A 16,858-nucleotide genomic window follows, 5' to 3' on the forward strand; every position below is an offset into this window, starting at 1 on the left:
TTAAGTCTAAATAATAGCAGTGTACTTGCTTTGTAAATATAACATCAACACAAGACCCTTGGCTTGACCAGATTTTTGCCCTAAAGTTCCACTCATCTAAAATTTTGAATCCATCATTGTTTGTGTAACATATAAGTTTTTGGGATTCACTTTTATTAAGATATTCAAGACTTTGCTGGCTATACATTCAGTATGTTTTAAGAGGAGTTCTACTTTTATTCACTCCTGAACAGTATATGAGATAATTCACAAGGACAGCAAGTAATTTCTCACTAAAATTAGAGAGTGAATAGGAACAGAAGTATAGCATTATATGTTTCTGAAACTCAATCTTGTGCTTACTATTTACAATAATAATTGAATTTATAGAATATCATCAATTTAAAAACACTTATAGATAACAATTTAAAATTTTATTAGTTGGTTACTCAAAGACAATGTTTGTATTTAGTCATAACACTACATTACTCTATAGGCTAATTTTTCTACTTGCCCTCATTTCCATTTATATCATATTACTTTGTATTAAATTAAAATAAATTTACATTAAACTTAGCATTATGGTTGAGAGAAAGAATTTTTATTCAACAAGTAGAGGATGATTTTTTAATTTACATATATTTTCAGAATTATATTTTGTGAACTTTTCTTACAATATTATGAAATTAAAATAATAATTATAAACTTAAAAACTTAAAAGCACCTATTAGACAGATGATTAAAAGTTTCAGAAATTACTGTAAACAATATTTTGATATAAACATTTGTGCCAAAATATATCCTGAAGAAAGTGAAAGTGAAAGTATTAGTCACTCAGTTGTGTCCAACTCTTTGTGACCCTATGGACTGTAGCCTTCCAAGCTCCTCTGTTCAATTCTCCAGGCAAGAATACTAGAGTGAGTTGTCATTCCCTTCTCCAAAATACAGCCTATTATATCTATATTCTTTCAATAAGCTTTCTTATACTTGGTCATAATCTTTTAGCGACTTTCTTATGAAAGGCAAGCATGGTGCTATCTGTGACTGTGAACTAGTAGATAGATGAGACGTCAATAAAAGAATTAGTCCTGATTTTCTGTGAAATGCTTTCTTTAAATCATTTGGAAAATTATTTTTTAACATTATTCAGTGATTGAAACTCATTTCCTTCTCAAATGTGTGTGCTGCACTGCAACTAAATATTTTTAATAATACGCTTGTATGTTGCTTAATAGTAAGAAGTGTGTCTTTTCCATTTTTGGTAACACCAGGCTTCCCAGATGGCACTGTGGTAAAGAATCTGCCTGCCAAAGCAGGTGACAAAAGAGACATGGGTTCAATCCTTGGGTTAGGAAGATCACCTGGAGGAGGAAATGGCAACCCACTCCAGTATTCTTGCCTGGAAAATCCCATGAACAGGGGAGCCTGGCGGGCTACAGTCCATGGGGTCACAAAAAGTCAGACATGACTGAGTGACTGAGAGCACAGTGCGTGGCACAATCCTTAACATGTAATAGGCGCTTTATGTCTGTCAACTAATGGAAGAGGCTTTTTTTTTTTTTTTTTCACATTTATTGAGTAGCATCCATAATTCTCAAGTTTTCTTGCTGCTGTTGCTGCTCATTCTCTGGTGATATAAAAATGTTCTCAGTTTAGACAGGAACCAGGGCTATGCATTTTAAACTGAGCCACTCTTAAAAATATTTTAACAAATATTCTTTTCTTCCTTCTAGGTTAAATCAAAAGTTATCTATTCTGGAAAACATTTTTAAACTGAAATCAATCATTCATATCTAACTACTCAGCGAGAGTATAATAGTATATGTTGACCATCATTTATGTAACTTACAGCCTTTCTGAGCTGTATTCCATTAAAGAGATCCTCCTGCTTTGATTTGGGTAAGGCTTCTTCTAAAAAGAATGAAAAGAAAAAGTCTAAGATAATAATTAGTATTCAAGAGCAGACTCTGATGCGAGGCCATAGTCTGTATTTCAGTAATTGAGAAATGAACTTTCTAAATTTTATTATCTATTATTAGAATAGACTTAGGGACTTAGTCCATAGATTTTTACATAAGCATTCCAGACATAAAGAGGATGAGAAAAAAGCCTGCCCCTTTCTAGTCCTGAGGAAATGTGTGAAGAAAAGAGAGATGTGGGAGAATATGATAAACAGATATATCCTTTCTATGAGTAAAGCTACCAGTGGGAACAGAGTGAAGCCTTGAATGAGGCCATCACCATTTGGGACTCTGGGTGGAGGTACCCTCATAGTTTTCCTTTCTTTGTATCATCTTAGCTAGGTCTCAGCCATAAGAGAGTTGTTTTAAAGATAAAACCTGAAATTTAATTTTTTCCAGTTCACTCTTGCTCTTTCCTGTATATCATAGGCCCCCGAGTAGCTAAGCATCTGACTGACAATGTGTCAAGACTTGGCAGTGTGGTGTATTTCAGTGAGTGGATCACCTAGGCTTGTATGGAATGGGACAGTCAGCTTACTGTTTATAGCAGCAATATGAGCAAAAGTGAGGCTGAACCCACTAGGGGAGAAATCTACACATCATAGAAGCCAAAGAAAAAGGTTCACAGTTTTCTTATTTACCTCTCAGCACTGGAGGACCACAGAGGATCCAGAAACTAAGCCAAAGGAACACAGCCAGAAAGCTGGCAGAGCCAGACTACTTCACCAAAGGAGCTTTCCACCCCTGTCACCCTGACTGCAAACCCAGATGCCCTGTTGGAGAGGAAACTGGGAGGCAGAACAAGAGTAAGGAATCGGAGAGACATGATAGTTTCCTGCACTTTCTGAATATTACCCAATATATTATTTCAATTGTCCTACTGGATTAAGTTTTAGTTAATGCTTCTCTGAATAAACCAGAAGAGGAACCTCTTAAAAAAGACCAGATCAACTACATAAAAAGTAAAGAAATTGTATGCTCTCTAGGAATTAAATTTTGTAACCCAGCTTCATATTTTTATTAGAAAAAAAAAGAAATTTATTCTCCCCCAATATTTAATTGTACATCTATTTAATTGTACATCTATCTATCTATATATCTGTCTTTGTACTAGTCTTCAAGGCTGCAAGTACCACAAACTGAGTGGCTTCAGGAACAGAAATTTACTTTTGCATAGTTCTAGAGCCTAGAAGTCAAGATCAAGGTGTTCGCAGAATTGGTTTCTGGTGAGACGTCTCTCTTTGGTTAATTCTCATTGTATTTTCAAATGAACTTTTCATGGTGTATGGGCTCTTCTGCTGTCTCTTCCTCTACTTATAAGGACACTAGTCATTTTGGGTGAGGGCCCCACCATTTTGACCTCATTTAACCTTCAGTTCAGTTCAGTTCAGTTCAGTCGCTCAGTTGTGCCTGACTATTTGTGACCCCATGAATCGCAGCATGCCAGGCCTCCCTGTCCATCACCAACTCCAGGAGTTCACTCAGACTCACGTCCATCGAGTCAGTGATGCCATCCAGCCATCTCATCCTCTGTCGTCCCCTTCTCCTCCTGCCCACAATCCCTCCCAGCATCAGAGTCTTTTCCAATGAGTCAACTCTTCGCATGAGGTGGCCAAAGTACTGGAGTTTCAGCTTTAGCATCATTCCTTCCAAATAAATCCCAGGGCTGATCTCCTTCAGAATGGACTGGTTGGATCTCCTTGCAGTCCAAGGGACTCTCAAGAGTCTTCTCCAACACCACAGTTCAAAAGCATCAATTCTTTGGTGTTCAGCTTTCTTCACAGTCCAACTCTCACATCCATACATGACCACTGGAAAAACCATAGCCTTGACTAGATGGACATTTGTTGGCAAAGTAATGTCTCTGCTTTTGAATATGCTATCTAGGTTGGTCATAACTTTTCTTCCAAGGAATAAGCATCTTTTAATTTCATGGCTGCAATCACCATCTGCAGTGATTTTGGAGCCCCCCAAAATAAAGTCTGACACTGTTTCCACTGTTTCCCCATCTATTTCCCATTTAACCTTAATTACTCCCTAAAGATTGTATCTCCAAAGCCAGGCTATCTATGAGGTTGCAAAGAGTCAAAAACGACTTAGTCACTGAATAACAACATTGGAGATATGGACAGAGGAGCCTGGTAGGCTGCAGTCCATGGGGTCAGGTTGCGAAGAGTCAGACTCAACTGAGCAACTTCACTTAAAACCATTATAATATTGTAAAGTAATTAGCCTCCAATTAAAATAAATAAGTTTATATTAAAAAAAGATTAAATGAGGTCCTAAGGGTGGGCTCTCATCTAAATACAATCACACTGAACAACTGGACTTAGACATAGGTATTTGGCAAGGGGTAGGGGGAACACATCTTCCCTAGTGGCTCAGACAGTAAACAATCTGCCTGCAATATAGGAGACCTGAGTTCTATCCCTGGGTCAGGAAGATCTCCGAGAGAAGAGAATGGCAATCCACTCCAGTATTCTTGCCTGGGAAATCCTGTGGACGGAGAAGTCCGGTGAGCTACTGTTCATAGGGTCACAAAGAGTCAGACACGACTGAGCTGACTTAGCACGCACGCCTGGGAGGAACACATTCAGTCTATTAATATATTAACTGAAGACAGGAACCTTATCATTATATCCCTAATCCCTAGCATGGTGACTGACACATTTTAAGACACAGATATAAAGAACAGACTTTTGGCCTCTGTGGGAGAAGGAGAGGGTGGGATGATTTGAGAGAATAGCATTGAAACATGTATATTACCATATGTGAAACAGTTGACCAGTCCAAGTTCGATGCATAAAACAGGGCACTCAAAGCCGGTGCACTGGGACAACCCTGAGGGATGGGATGGGAGGGAGGTAGGAGGGGGTTCAGGATGGGGGACACATGTACACCCATGGCTGATTCATGTCAACGTATGGCAAAAACGACTACAATATTGTAAAGTAATCAGCCTCCAATTAAATAAATAAAATTTTAAAAAGTACTTAATGAATGAAAAACAAAACACAAAAGAAAGTAATACACACAAAATGCAGTATAATGTGGTGATTAAGGACACAGACTTTTGAGACTTTTCTTCCAGTTATATCTTTTACCCAAACCTAGCTTTTAAATCTGTAAAATAGGCATAATAATAATAATGCCTCTCTTGAATTGTTACAGTATTAAATGAGCATGTCTGGTAAGTTATAAGTGCTCAATAAATGTTAGCTATGACTGTTATCATTCGTGGTTCATTTGATCAGCCTATTTTTCATTTGCGTGTCAGCCAAAACTGACTTCATTCTTGTCTGAGAAGCAGGATCAGAGCACCCTAGGTTGCAATCAAGAGCTGCAGGCATGGGAGTAGAGGGAGCATGTCATGGAGCCATCATTCTGGGTAGTCGTTCTCCAGGGATGGTTGCTGTCTGCTTGGGGGCAATATTTTGGCTCTTGTGGTGGCTAATATTCTTAGTGTTTTCAGGCAAAGTTAGGCTGAATTAATTTTAGAACTGACCCACTTACATATTTTTAAACTTTAGACTACAGCAGCTGAACAGCTAAGTTGGACAATTTACAAACTGTATTATGGCTTATATGGAGCAGGCCATTCTCAAAATAGGACCAAGAGGCTCGGAAGTCGAAGTGAGTGGTTCTTGACAGATTCAAGATATCAGTTAAATCCTTAACCCTTAGTGGTCTGCTGGAAATCTAACATTTTAGAAGGGGAAGAAAAGAAAACATGCTATAGGCTGTTTGAGGAATAAAAAACAAAAACAAGTCAAATCTAGATGTCATAGTGAAAGTCACTCAGCCATGTCTGACTCTTTGTGACCCCATGGACTATACAGTCCATTGAATTCTCTAGGCCAGAATACTGGAGTGGGTAGCTTTTCCCTTCTCTAGGGGATCTTCCCAACCCAGGGATCAAACCCAGGTCTCCCTCTTTGCAGGCTGATTCTTTACCAGCTGAGTCACAAAGGGCACCCAGATTTCATAGAACTGTTATCAAATAAATAGAAGTTTAGAAAAGTTTCAATTACATTGAACTAACTTGCCAAATTTTGATTTTAAAATATGAATTAACTCAGTAAATATGCAGGCTCTTTATGTGTTCAGGGAATGGTATAAGACTGACAATGTGAAAATATCTCTATGTCCTCAAAGAGCTGAGACTTATACAAAAAATTTATCCATTCTTATATTACAAAACTCATAACCATATAAACTTTACATGTATATTATCACAAAGAACTAGTATAATAGAAGGAAATTTAATGATATTAGAATTTTGTCTCATCAACCAAACTGAAGTATAAATTTACTTCATATGCTAGGATTTATTTATTGGCAAATAGTTTCTTCTTGTCAAAATTCTATTAGGATCTGATTTTCTAAGCCTATTAAAAATAATAGGAAAATCAATAATAATTTAGTGAACAACTTCTTTCTACTTCAACATCCTTCATGTAAAATGAATGAGAGCATTCCATTTGACTACTTATTGAAAGAGAAATAAAGTCATAATCTATTGACATAGAATCAATGTCTCCTGTTTTGCCTTGGCCTTGCTGTTTTATCTAAAGCAAGTAGATACTACCTTGTGAAAATATTTTGGTTTAAGTACATCTATTTTTAAATTAATTAATTCTAGTCAACTAAAGAGAGTCACAAAAAGGACACTTTAATTCTACCAACATTTTGTGTATAGTAAATACTGTGGCCAAAAAATCTTGGAGTTTATCAATAGCACCGGATTAATAGCATCTGATTGTGGATCATATTTTGATGGTATGTTACTAGCAACAGTTGTACATAGTTCTGATACAAGGCATCACCGATTCTAAGGACATGAGTTTGAGTAAGCTCTGGAAATTGGTGATGGACAGGGAAGCCTGGCGTGCTGCTGTCCATGGGGTCGCAAAGAGTCGGACATGACTGAGAGACTGAACTGAATACAAGGAATTAAAACATTGCTTCAAGGATATGTTCATAGTTATTGAATTTATTAGCAGTTATTATCTATATTATGTGAGAAATAGTTCAAAAATACTCACCAATATAGACTAAAATCATTAATTACTATTTATGGAGCTGATTACCTAAAAGCATTTTTCAATGACAAGACAAAAAAAATCCATAATTAAAAAATGGAAGCATACATGACATTCAAATATAAAATTACTGAAAAATTAATACAAACACCTCTGCAAGTGGAGGTTGTTTTCATTCTTAAAGGAGAAATCATGGGATAATAATTCACTTTTTTATTAAAATATCAGTATCCCATATCTTTTATCTCCCTTGCAAAAAATAACTTTGAAAACTAAAATCACATCAGTTCTCAACTTTGTGTTTTTATAACTGCTAAAAAGAAAAGTGCTCTATGCCTTGTAAGCTTGATGAAAAATTTAATCTATACTAGCTGTAAAGTTGCACAAGATATTTTTATAATTTTTTTAGGTAAATGAATTAAAGGTGCAAATGGAAGAAAGTTACCTAAGGACTCTAGAATATCAACATTAAACTGTCCTCTGCCTTGAGCCCTGCCATGTTTTTAGTCCCCATCCTATTTTCAGTTCTGTCTTTGTTCTTAGGACATATTTCAAACTCTGTAAGAAGACCTTACAGGGAGTCCTGGCATGAAGCATGCCTTCCACATGCTGGGCAAATAGAACCCACTGTAATTATCTCTATTTTATAACGGATGAAACTGAGATGCAGAAAGGTTAAGCCATTTGTGAGAAACCACATATAAGTAAGCATTCTTTGAGATGGAGATAGAAACCTTTAATCAAGAAGAGGTTAAAATGTCACGATTCCAAATCTGAAATAGATGGTCTGAAATGGCAGATTCTTAAGAGAGAATAATTAAAGGAGTTGATGCCTCATTGTCTTTAACGATATTCCTTGCTGTTCCATCAAATCACTGAATAGATAAGAGGTGAGCAATAAGTTTCAAGCTGATCTTTTGTGTAGCCAGATAATTTAGACAAAAGCTCATAGGGATGGTATGGAAAGTGTATTCACCTGCCTGGCTTCCAAACTCCTCAACTTTCAGTAGAGGGTGAGTGAGTGACACTCAGACACATAGAGTGGATTAAAGTGACCCTGTATTTTGATTTCCTTTTTGGAATTTACAGTGTCAGGCCACAGGCCATGTATGCTGATTGTAGTAATTTGAGCCTTGGAAATAGAGATTGCTATGCCACCTCTGAATTTTAGACTGGGCAAATGAACTTTATTTATATGCTATTTTCACTTCACCTATGTTAAGAAGACTTAAACCTATAATGCTCCAATATAAGATGGTTAGACCTTATTCTTTGCATAGTGATTATATTACCTTCCAAGCAGACTAGGACATTTTTATTCACACTTCTCTTCATGTATAGGAAAGATCTGGATCAGAAACTTGTAAACCTCCAACCCCCTATTTAAATTTTGACTAGTCTCCTGGAGAAAGGAAATAGGCTAGCCCTAAATTTAAAATTTTTACAACCAGGTGGAAGTAGGGGCAGTATGTATTTATCACATCTCTTCTAACAATTTGAACTCTATAATATCAATTTTTAATGGATCATTTCCCTTATGCCTTTATGAAAGGGAAAAGAGAAAGTCGCTCAGGAGTATCCAACTCTTTGTGACTCTACGGACTATATAGTTCATGGAATTCTTTTAGGGCAGAATACTGGAGTCATCCCCTTTCCCTTCTCTAGAGGATCGTCCCAACCCAGGGATAGAACCCACGTCTCCCGCATTGCAGGCATATTCTTTACCAACTGAGCTATCAGGGAAGCCCCTTCTGCCTTTAAATTATGTTTAAAATTATACTTGAAAATGATCTAATGTTAGTATACTTGTCCATGGATTCATAACTGTTTTCTTTTGTACTCTACTGTTCTTTAAAGTTTCTTTAAACTTTCTAACACCATACACAAAAATAAACTCAAAATGGATTAAAGATCTAAACGTTAAGACCAGAAACTATAAAACTCCTAGAGGAGAACATAGGCAAAACACTCTCCGACATAAATCACAGCAGGATCCTCTATGATCCACCTCCCAGAATACTGGAAATAAAAGCAAAAATAAACAAATGGGATCTAATTAAATTTAAAAGCTTCTGCACAACAAAGGAAACTATAAGCAAGGTGAAAAGACAGCCTTCTGAATGGGAGAAAATAATAGCAAATGAAGCAACTGACAAACAACTAATCTCAAAAATACACAGGCAACTTATGCAGCTCAAGTCCAGAAAAATAAATGACCCAATCAAAAAATGGGCCAAAGAACTAAATAGACATTTCTCCAAAGAAGACATATGGATGGCTAACCAACACATGAAAAGATGCTCAACATCACTCATTATCAGAGAAATGCAAATCAAAACCACAATGAGGTACCATTTCACGCCAGTCAGAATGGCAGTGATCCAAAAGTCTACAAGCAATAAATGCTGGAGTGGGTGTGGAGAAAAGGGAACCCTCTTACACTGTTTGTGGGAATGCAAACTAGTACAGCCACTATGGAGAACAGTGTGGAGATTCCTTAAAAAATTGCAAATAGAACTGCCTTATGACCCAGCAATCCCACTGCTGGGCATACACACCGAGGAAACCAGAATTGAAAGAGACACGTGTACCCTAATGTTCATCGCAGCACTGTTTATAATAGCCAGGACATGGAAACAACCTAGATGTCCATCAGCAGATGAATGGATAAGAATGCGGTGGTACATATACACAATGGAGTATTACTCAGCCATAAAAAAGAATACATTTGAATTAGTTCTATTGAGGTGGATGAAACTGGAGCCTATTATACAGAGTGAAGTAAGCCAGAAAGAAAAACACCAATACAGTATACTAACACACATATATGGAATTTAGAAAGACAGTAATGATAACCCTGTATGCGAGACAGCAAAAGAGACACAGATGTAAAGAACGGACTTTTAGACTCTGTGGGAGAGGGAGAGGGTGGGATGATTTGGGAGAATGGCATTGAAACACGTATACTATCAGGTAAGAAACGAATCGCCAGTCTATGTTTGATACAGGATACAGGATGCTGGTTCAGACGGTAAAGCGTCTGCCTGCAATGAGGGAGACCCAGGTTCGATTCCTGGGTTGGGAAGATCCCCTGGAGAAGGAAATGGCAATCCACTCCAGCACTCTTGTCTGGAAAATCCCATGGGCGGAGGAGCCTGATAGGCTACAGTCCATGGGGTCGCAAAGAGTTGGACACGACTGAGCGACTTCACTCACTCACAGGATGCTTGGGGCTGGTGCACGGGGATGATCGAGAGAGATGATATGGGGTGGGAGGTGGGAGAGGGGTTCAGGATTGGGAACTCATGTACACCCATGGCTGATTCATGTCAATGTATGGCAAAACCAATACAGTATTGTAAAGCAAAATAAAGTAAAAATAAAAATTAAAAAAAAGAAAATATAAGTAAAAAAAATAAAGATTCTTTTTTTTCTTTTGAGAAATCTATGAAATAGATGATGCAAATGTATCCCTTAGGGCCTCTTACACAAGTCAGTTCAGTTCAGTTCAGTCACTCAGTCGTGTCTGACTCTTTGCAAACCCATGAATCGCAGCACACCAGTCCTCCCTGTCCATCACCATCTCCCAGAGTGCACTCAAACTCACGTCCATCGAGTCAGTGATGCCATCCAGCCATCTCATCCTCTGTCGTCCCCTTCTTCTCCTGCCCTCAATCCCTCTCAGCATTAGAGTCTTTTCCAGTGAGTCAACTCTTCTCATGAGGTGGCCAAAATACTGGATTCAGCTTTAGCATCATTCCTTCCAAAGAAATCCCAGGGCTGATCTCCTTCAGAATGGACTGGTTGGATCTCCTTGCAGTCCAAGGGACTCTCAAGTCTTCTCCAACACCACAGTTCAAAAGCATCAATTCTTTGGTGCTCAGCTTTCTTCACAGTCCAACTCTCACATCCATACATGACTACTGGAAAAACCATAGCCTTGACTAGATGGACCTTAGTTGGCAAAGTAATGTCTCTGCTGTTCAATATGCTATCTCGGTTGGTCATAACTTTCCTTCCAAGGAGTAAGAGTCTTTTAATTTCATGGCTGCAATCACCATCTGCAGTGATTTTGGACCCCTCAAAAATAAAGTCTGACACTGTTTCCACTGTTTCTCCATCTATTTCCCATGAAGTGATGGGACCAGATACCATGATCTTCGTTTTCTGAATGTTGAGCTTTAAGCCAACCTTTTCACTCTCCTCTTTCACTTTCATCAAGAGGCTCTTTAGTTCCTCTTCACTTTCTACCATAAGGGTGGTGTCATCTGCATATCTGAGGTGATTGATATTTGTCCCGGCAATCTTGATTCCAGCTTGTGCTTCTTCCAGCCCAGCGTTTCTCATGATGTACTCTGCATATAAGTTAAATAAGCAGGGTGACAATAAATAAGCAACCTTGACATACTCCTTTTCCTATCTGGAACCAGTCTGTTGTTCTACGTCCAGTTCTAACTGTTGCTTCCTGACCTGCACATAGGTTTCTCAAGAGGCAGGTCAGGTGGCCTGGTATTCCCATCTCTTGAAGAATTTTCCACAGTTTATTGTGATCCACACAGTCAAAGCCTTCAGCACAGTCAATAAACCAGAAATAGATGTTTTTCTGGAACTCTCTTACTTTTTCAATGATCCAGCAGATGCTGACAATTTGATCTCTGTTTCCTCTGCCTTTTAAAAAATCAGCTTGAATGTCTGGAAGTTCATGCTTCACATATTGCTGAAGCCTGGCTTGGAGAATATTGAGCATTACTTTACTAGCATGTGAGATGAGTGCAATTGTGCAGTAGTTTGAGCATTTTTTGGCATTGCCTTTCTTTGGGATTGGAATGAAACCTGACCTTTTCCAGTCCTGTGGCCACTGCCGAGTTTTCCTAATTTGCTGTCATACTGAGTGCAGTACTTTCACAGCATCATCTTTCAGAATTTGAAATAGCTCAACTGGAATTCCATCACCTCCACTAGCTTTGTTTGTAGTGATGCCTTCTAAAGCCCACTTGAGTTCACATTCCAGGATGCCTGGCTCTAAAACCACTTTAGTATTCTTGCCTTGAGAACCCCATGAACAGTATGAAAAGGCAAAATGATAGGATACTGAAAGAGGAACTCCCCAGGTCAGTAGGTGCCCAATATGCTACTGGAGATCAGTAGAGAAAAAAACTCCAGAAAGAATGAAGGGATGGAGCCAAAGCAAAAACAATACCCAGCTGTGGATGTGACTGCTGATAGAAGCAAGGTCTGATGCTGCTAAGAGCGATATTGCATAGGAACCTGGAATGTCAGGTCCATGAATCAAGGCAAATTGGAAGTGGTCAAACAGGTGATGGTAAGAGTAAACGTCGACATTCTAGGAATCAGTGAACTAAAATGGACTGGAATGGGTGAATTTAACTCAGATGACTATTATATCTACTATTGTGGGCAGGAATCCCTTAGAAGAAATGGAGTAGCCATCATGGTCAACAAAAGAGTCCGAAATGCAGTAGGTGGATGCAATCTCAAAAATGACAGAATGATCTCTGTTCATTTCCAAGGCAAACCATTGGATATCACAGTAATCCAAGTCTATGCCCCAACCAGTAACGCTGACGAAGCTGAAGTTGAACGGTTCTATGAAGACCTGCAAGACCTTCTAGATCTAACACCAAAAAAAAGATGTCCTTTTCATTACAGGGGACTGGAATGCAAAAGTAGGAAGGCAAGAAGTAACAGACAAATTTGGCCTTGGAATATGGAATGAAGCAGGGCAAAAGCTAATAGAGTTTTGCCAAGAGAACGCACTGGTCATAGCAAACACCCTCTTCCAACAACACAAGGGAAGACTCTATACGTGGACATTACCAGATGGTAAACACCGAAATCAGATTGATTATATTCTTTGCAGCCAAAGATGGAGAAGCTCTGTACAGTCAGCAAAAACAAGACTGGGAACTGACTGTGGCTCAGATCATGAACTCCTTATTGCCAGAGTCAGACTTAAATTGAAGAAAGTAGGGAAAATCACTAGACCATTCAGGTATGACCTACATCAAATCCCTAATGATTATCCAGTGGAAGTGAGAAATAGATTTAAGGGACTAGATCTGATAGATAGAGGGCCTGATGAACTATGGATGGAGGTTCGTGACATTGTACAGGAGACAGGGATCAAGACCATCCCCATGGAAAAGAAATGCAACAAAGCAAAATGGCTGTCTGAGGAGGCCTTAGAAATAAATGAGAAAAGAAGAGAAGCAAAAAGCAAAGGATAAAAGGAAAGATATAAGCATCTGAATGCAGAGTTCCAAAGAATAGCAAGAAGAGATAAGAAAGCCTTCCTCAGCAATCAATGCAAAGAAATAGAGGAAAACAACAGAATGGGAAAGACTAGAGATCTCTTCAAGAAAATTAGAGACACCAAAGGAACATTTCATGCAAAGATGATGGGCTCAATAAAGGACAGAAATGGCATGGACCTAACAGAAGCAGAAGATATTAAGAAGAGGTGGCAAGAATACAAGGAAGAACTAAGTATGGTGAACAGCTTCATATATATGAGACTGTCTATAATGACTGATTAGTACCTTGTGTGCTCAGTCACTCAGCCATGTCTGACTCTTCGAGACCCCATGAACCGTAGCTGGCCAGGCTCCTCTGTCCATGTAATTTTCCAGGCAAGAATACTGGAGTAGGTTGACATTTCCTTTTCCAGCGGGATTAATATTTTAATATATGTTTATTGCTGACTCTTTTTAAAGGGTTTTTTTCAGAAAGATAAAAAGCCCTCTCTTTTAGACTCCAGATAGGCAGTGGAAAAATCACCTCCAAGTGGGGATAAGCAGAAAAATGACATATCACTGTTGTTGAAAACCTTTATCAATTGTGGAATCATCTTTGGATTTTCCTATTGCCATGGAATATGCTAATTATCCCAGTGTGGTTTCCTTTGATTAAGAGGATAGATACCACTTCCGTTAAGGGGACTTGATTGATTCTCAGAGTTGCATTTTATAGAACATTCCTGTCTTATGTATAGATACAGTAAAAATGTCTAGAAAAGAAGGGTTCAGCTGCTACTTATCAGGAAATACCTTCAGGAAAGGCAGAGAGACCCATTTCAAGCAATTCTCTTAAACCAGATCTACTTAGTAAGTTTGAGGAGAAAGACCGCTGATTTGTGAGCCAGCCAACCAAGTGCTGGCTTTGCCTAAGCTGCTAGCGCCCTCATAAAAGGAGGGGGAAAACCCCTCTTTCCTATAGATCTGCTTCTTTTCACAATAAATTGAAGCAGAGCATCAAAATGTCTCTAGAATCACTTCCAATTTAATTATGTTCTAGTACACGAACATCTTCTGGGAAGCCTGTGTACTTAGAGCTGTGGGAGATGTGATAACATATAAATGCTTTTCTAGCCCTTCAATAGCTAGCTCTCACTCCATCATACGTGAAATTGACTGAGACAATTAAACTGAAATTTTGAGCCAATCCTATAATAGGAAAGGAAAATGAAAGTGAAGTTGCTCAGTCGTGTCTGACTCTTTGTGACCCCATGGACTGTAGCCTATCAGGCTCCTCCGTCCATGGGATTTTCCAGGCAAGATTGCTGGAGTGGATTGCCATTTCCTTCTCCAGGGGATCTTCCCGACCCAGGAATCAAACTCGGGTCTCCCGCATTGCAGGTAGATGCTTTACTGTCTGAGTCTACTATGCAAGTAAAGGAAACGAGCTCATAATACTGTCTGATCTGAATCTAGTAACAACTATGATATTATCTTCATGGTCTGTTTCTTGGGCATGCAGATTTCCTGATAAGAGTGAAACACCATTCACCACAGCAATCCAGTGTACTTCAACCTGATGCATGTTTCATGTAGGCGATTTACCTAAATAATGTGCTGAAAGCTATGGACTAAGATTTTAACAATTAGAAGGAAGTCACAGGCTGATAAACTTTTAAAGAATTAAAAGGATGAACTCTAATCACTGCATACAAAATGCTTGTCTAAATTCACAACGAAGAAGTTAAGCTACATTTTCTGTGATTAATTTTGGTTCCTCTGAAGGCAAGGGAACATTCTTATTCATGCTTTCATAAGGTTAGACTATCGATGGGCTTCCCTGGTGGCTCAGATGGTAAAAAATCTGCCTGCAATGCGGGAGGCCTGGGTTTGATCCCTGGGTTGGGAAGATCTCCTGGAGGAGGGCATGGTAACCCATTCCAGTATTCTTGCCTGGAGAATCCCATGGACAGAGAAGCCTGGCAGGCGACAGTCCATGGGGTCACAGGGTCAGACATGACTGAGGGACTAAGCACAGAGTATCGATAAATATTTACTGAAGTGAATCTTATGAAATAGAAGTTTTAGGCGGGTCAGTCAATAGTGCCTGTCCCAGCACATGCGTGTAAACATACAGTGAACAAATAGTCAAAATTCAATATACAAATTTAAGCACACTGCAATAAATTTCATGGGGCATAGAGTCAGAAACAGAAAATTAAAAAGTACCTTGGAGATCAACTAATTGTTTTTTGATAGTGAAATTTTGTTTTAATGAGAGAATATAACTAGGAATCACATTCTCATTCCATGGAAGCTGAGGATGAGAAATAATTTATATTTAACTTTTCTGAGGGAATTAATAAATTAAAATAAGTTTAAATTCCAGAAGTGTAAAAACGGTAGTATCAGATCCTTCCCATCCGTACCCCTTTATACTTTAGGGCCGTAGGAACTTCTTGTGTTCTGTTGGGCTATTTCAGTGTGGTTTTGAGAGTATATGTAGGTGTGTGTTTTTTAGATGAACTGATGGGATTTGGGGCTGGGAAACAGGAAGACTGAGAGTTAACATTAAAGAAACAAGATATGATAATTACAACTCTTCATCTGTGATGGTTCTTACGTACAAGCTGAGCCTTACAAGTTACTGTCTTTAAAGGAAAGTCACACAAACAGGAATAGAATAAAATAAAATGATAATATCTAATGAATATTGTACTTTAAAAATGTAATATTTTACACAAATTTAAAGCAACAAATTACCTTATTTTTATTTTCACAAAATAACACATCGAGGGAGAATTGATATATTTGAAAGACAGTAAAATTAACTTCCTTTTTTGTTATGATGCCATATTTATGGCACACTAATTATTCTGCCAAGGCCTAAGAGAAAGAAAAATGGATATCAGACATGGATTTAAAAATTGCTGTGAAAATAGTGCAAGATGGAAAATTTTACCAGAGAATTTGATCTTAAAAACTGAGATAAAATTCACACATCTTAATATTCACTTTTCAAAGATATGATACAGTTTTTAGTATTTTCACAGATATGCACAACATCATCATTACATAATATTTTCATCATTGCTAAAAGAAATCCATTACCTGAAGAACTGATGTGTTTGAACTGTGGTGTTGGAGAAGACTCTTGAGAGTCCCTTGGACTGCAAGGAGATCCAACCAGTCCATTCTGAAGGAGATCAGCCCTGGGATTTATTTGGAAGGAATGATGCTAAAGCTGAAGCTCCAGTACTTTGGCCACCTCATGTGAAGAGTTGACTCATTGGAAAAGACTTTGATGCTGGGAGGGATTGGGGGCAGGAGGAGAAGGGGACGACAGAGGATGAGATGGCTGGATGGCATCACTGACTCGATGGACGTGAGTCTGAGTGAACTCCGGGAGATGGTGATGGACAGGGAGGCCTGGTGTGCTGCAATTCATGGGGTCACAAAGAGTCGGGCACGACTGAGCGACTGAACTGAACTGATGGGCAATCACTTCCTAATTCTCTTACCCTCAGCCTCTGACAACCACTAATCTATTTTCTCTCTCAATGGACTTGCCTACTCTGAGCATTTCATAAAAATGGAATCATGCTATACATGGTCTTTTCTT

This window comes from Budorcas taxicolor, chromosome 4 (assembly GCF_023091745.1).
Source record: "Budorcas taxicolor isolate Tak-1 chromosome 4, Takin1.1, whole genome shotgun sequence".
NCBI classification, from domain to species: Eukaryota; Metazoa; Chordata; class Mammalia; order Artiodactyla; family Bovidae; genus Budorcas; species Budorcas taxicolor.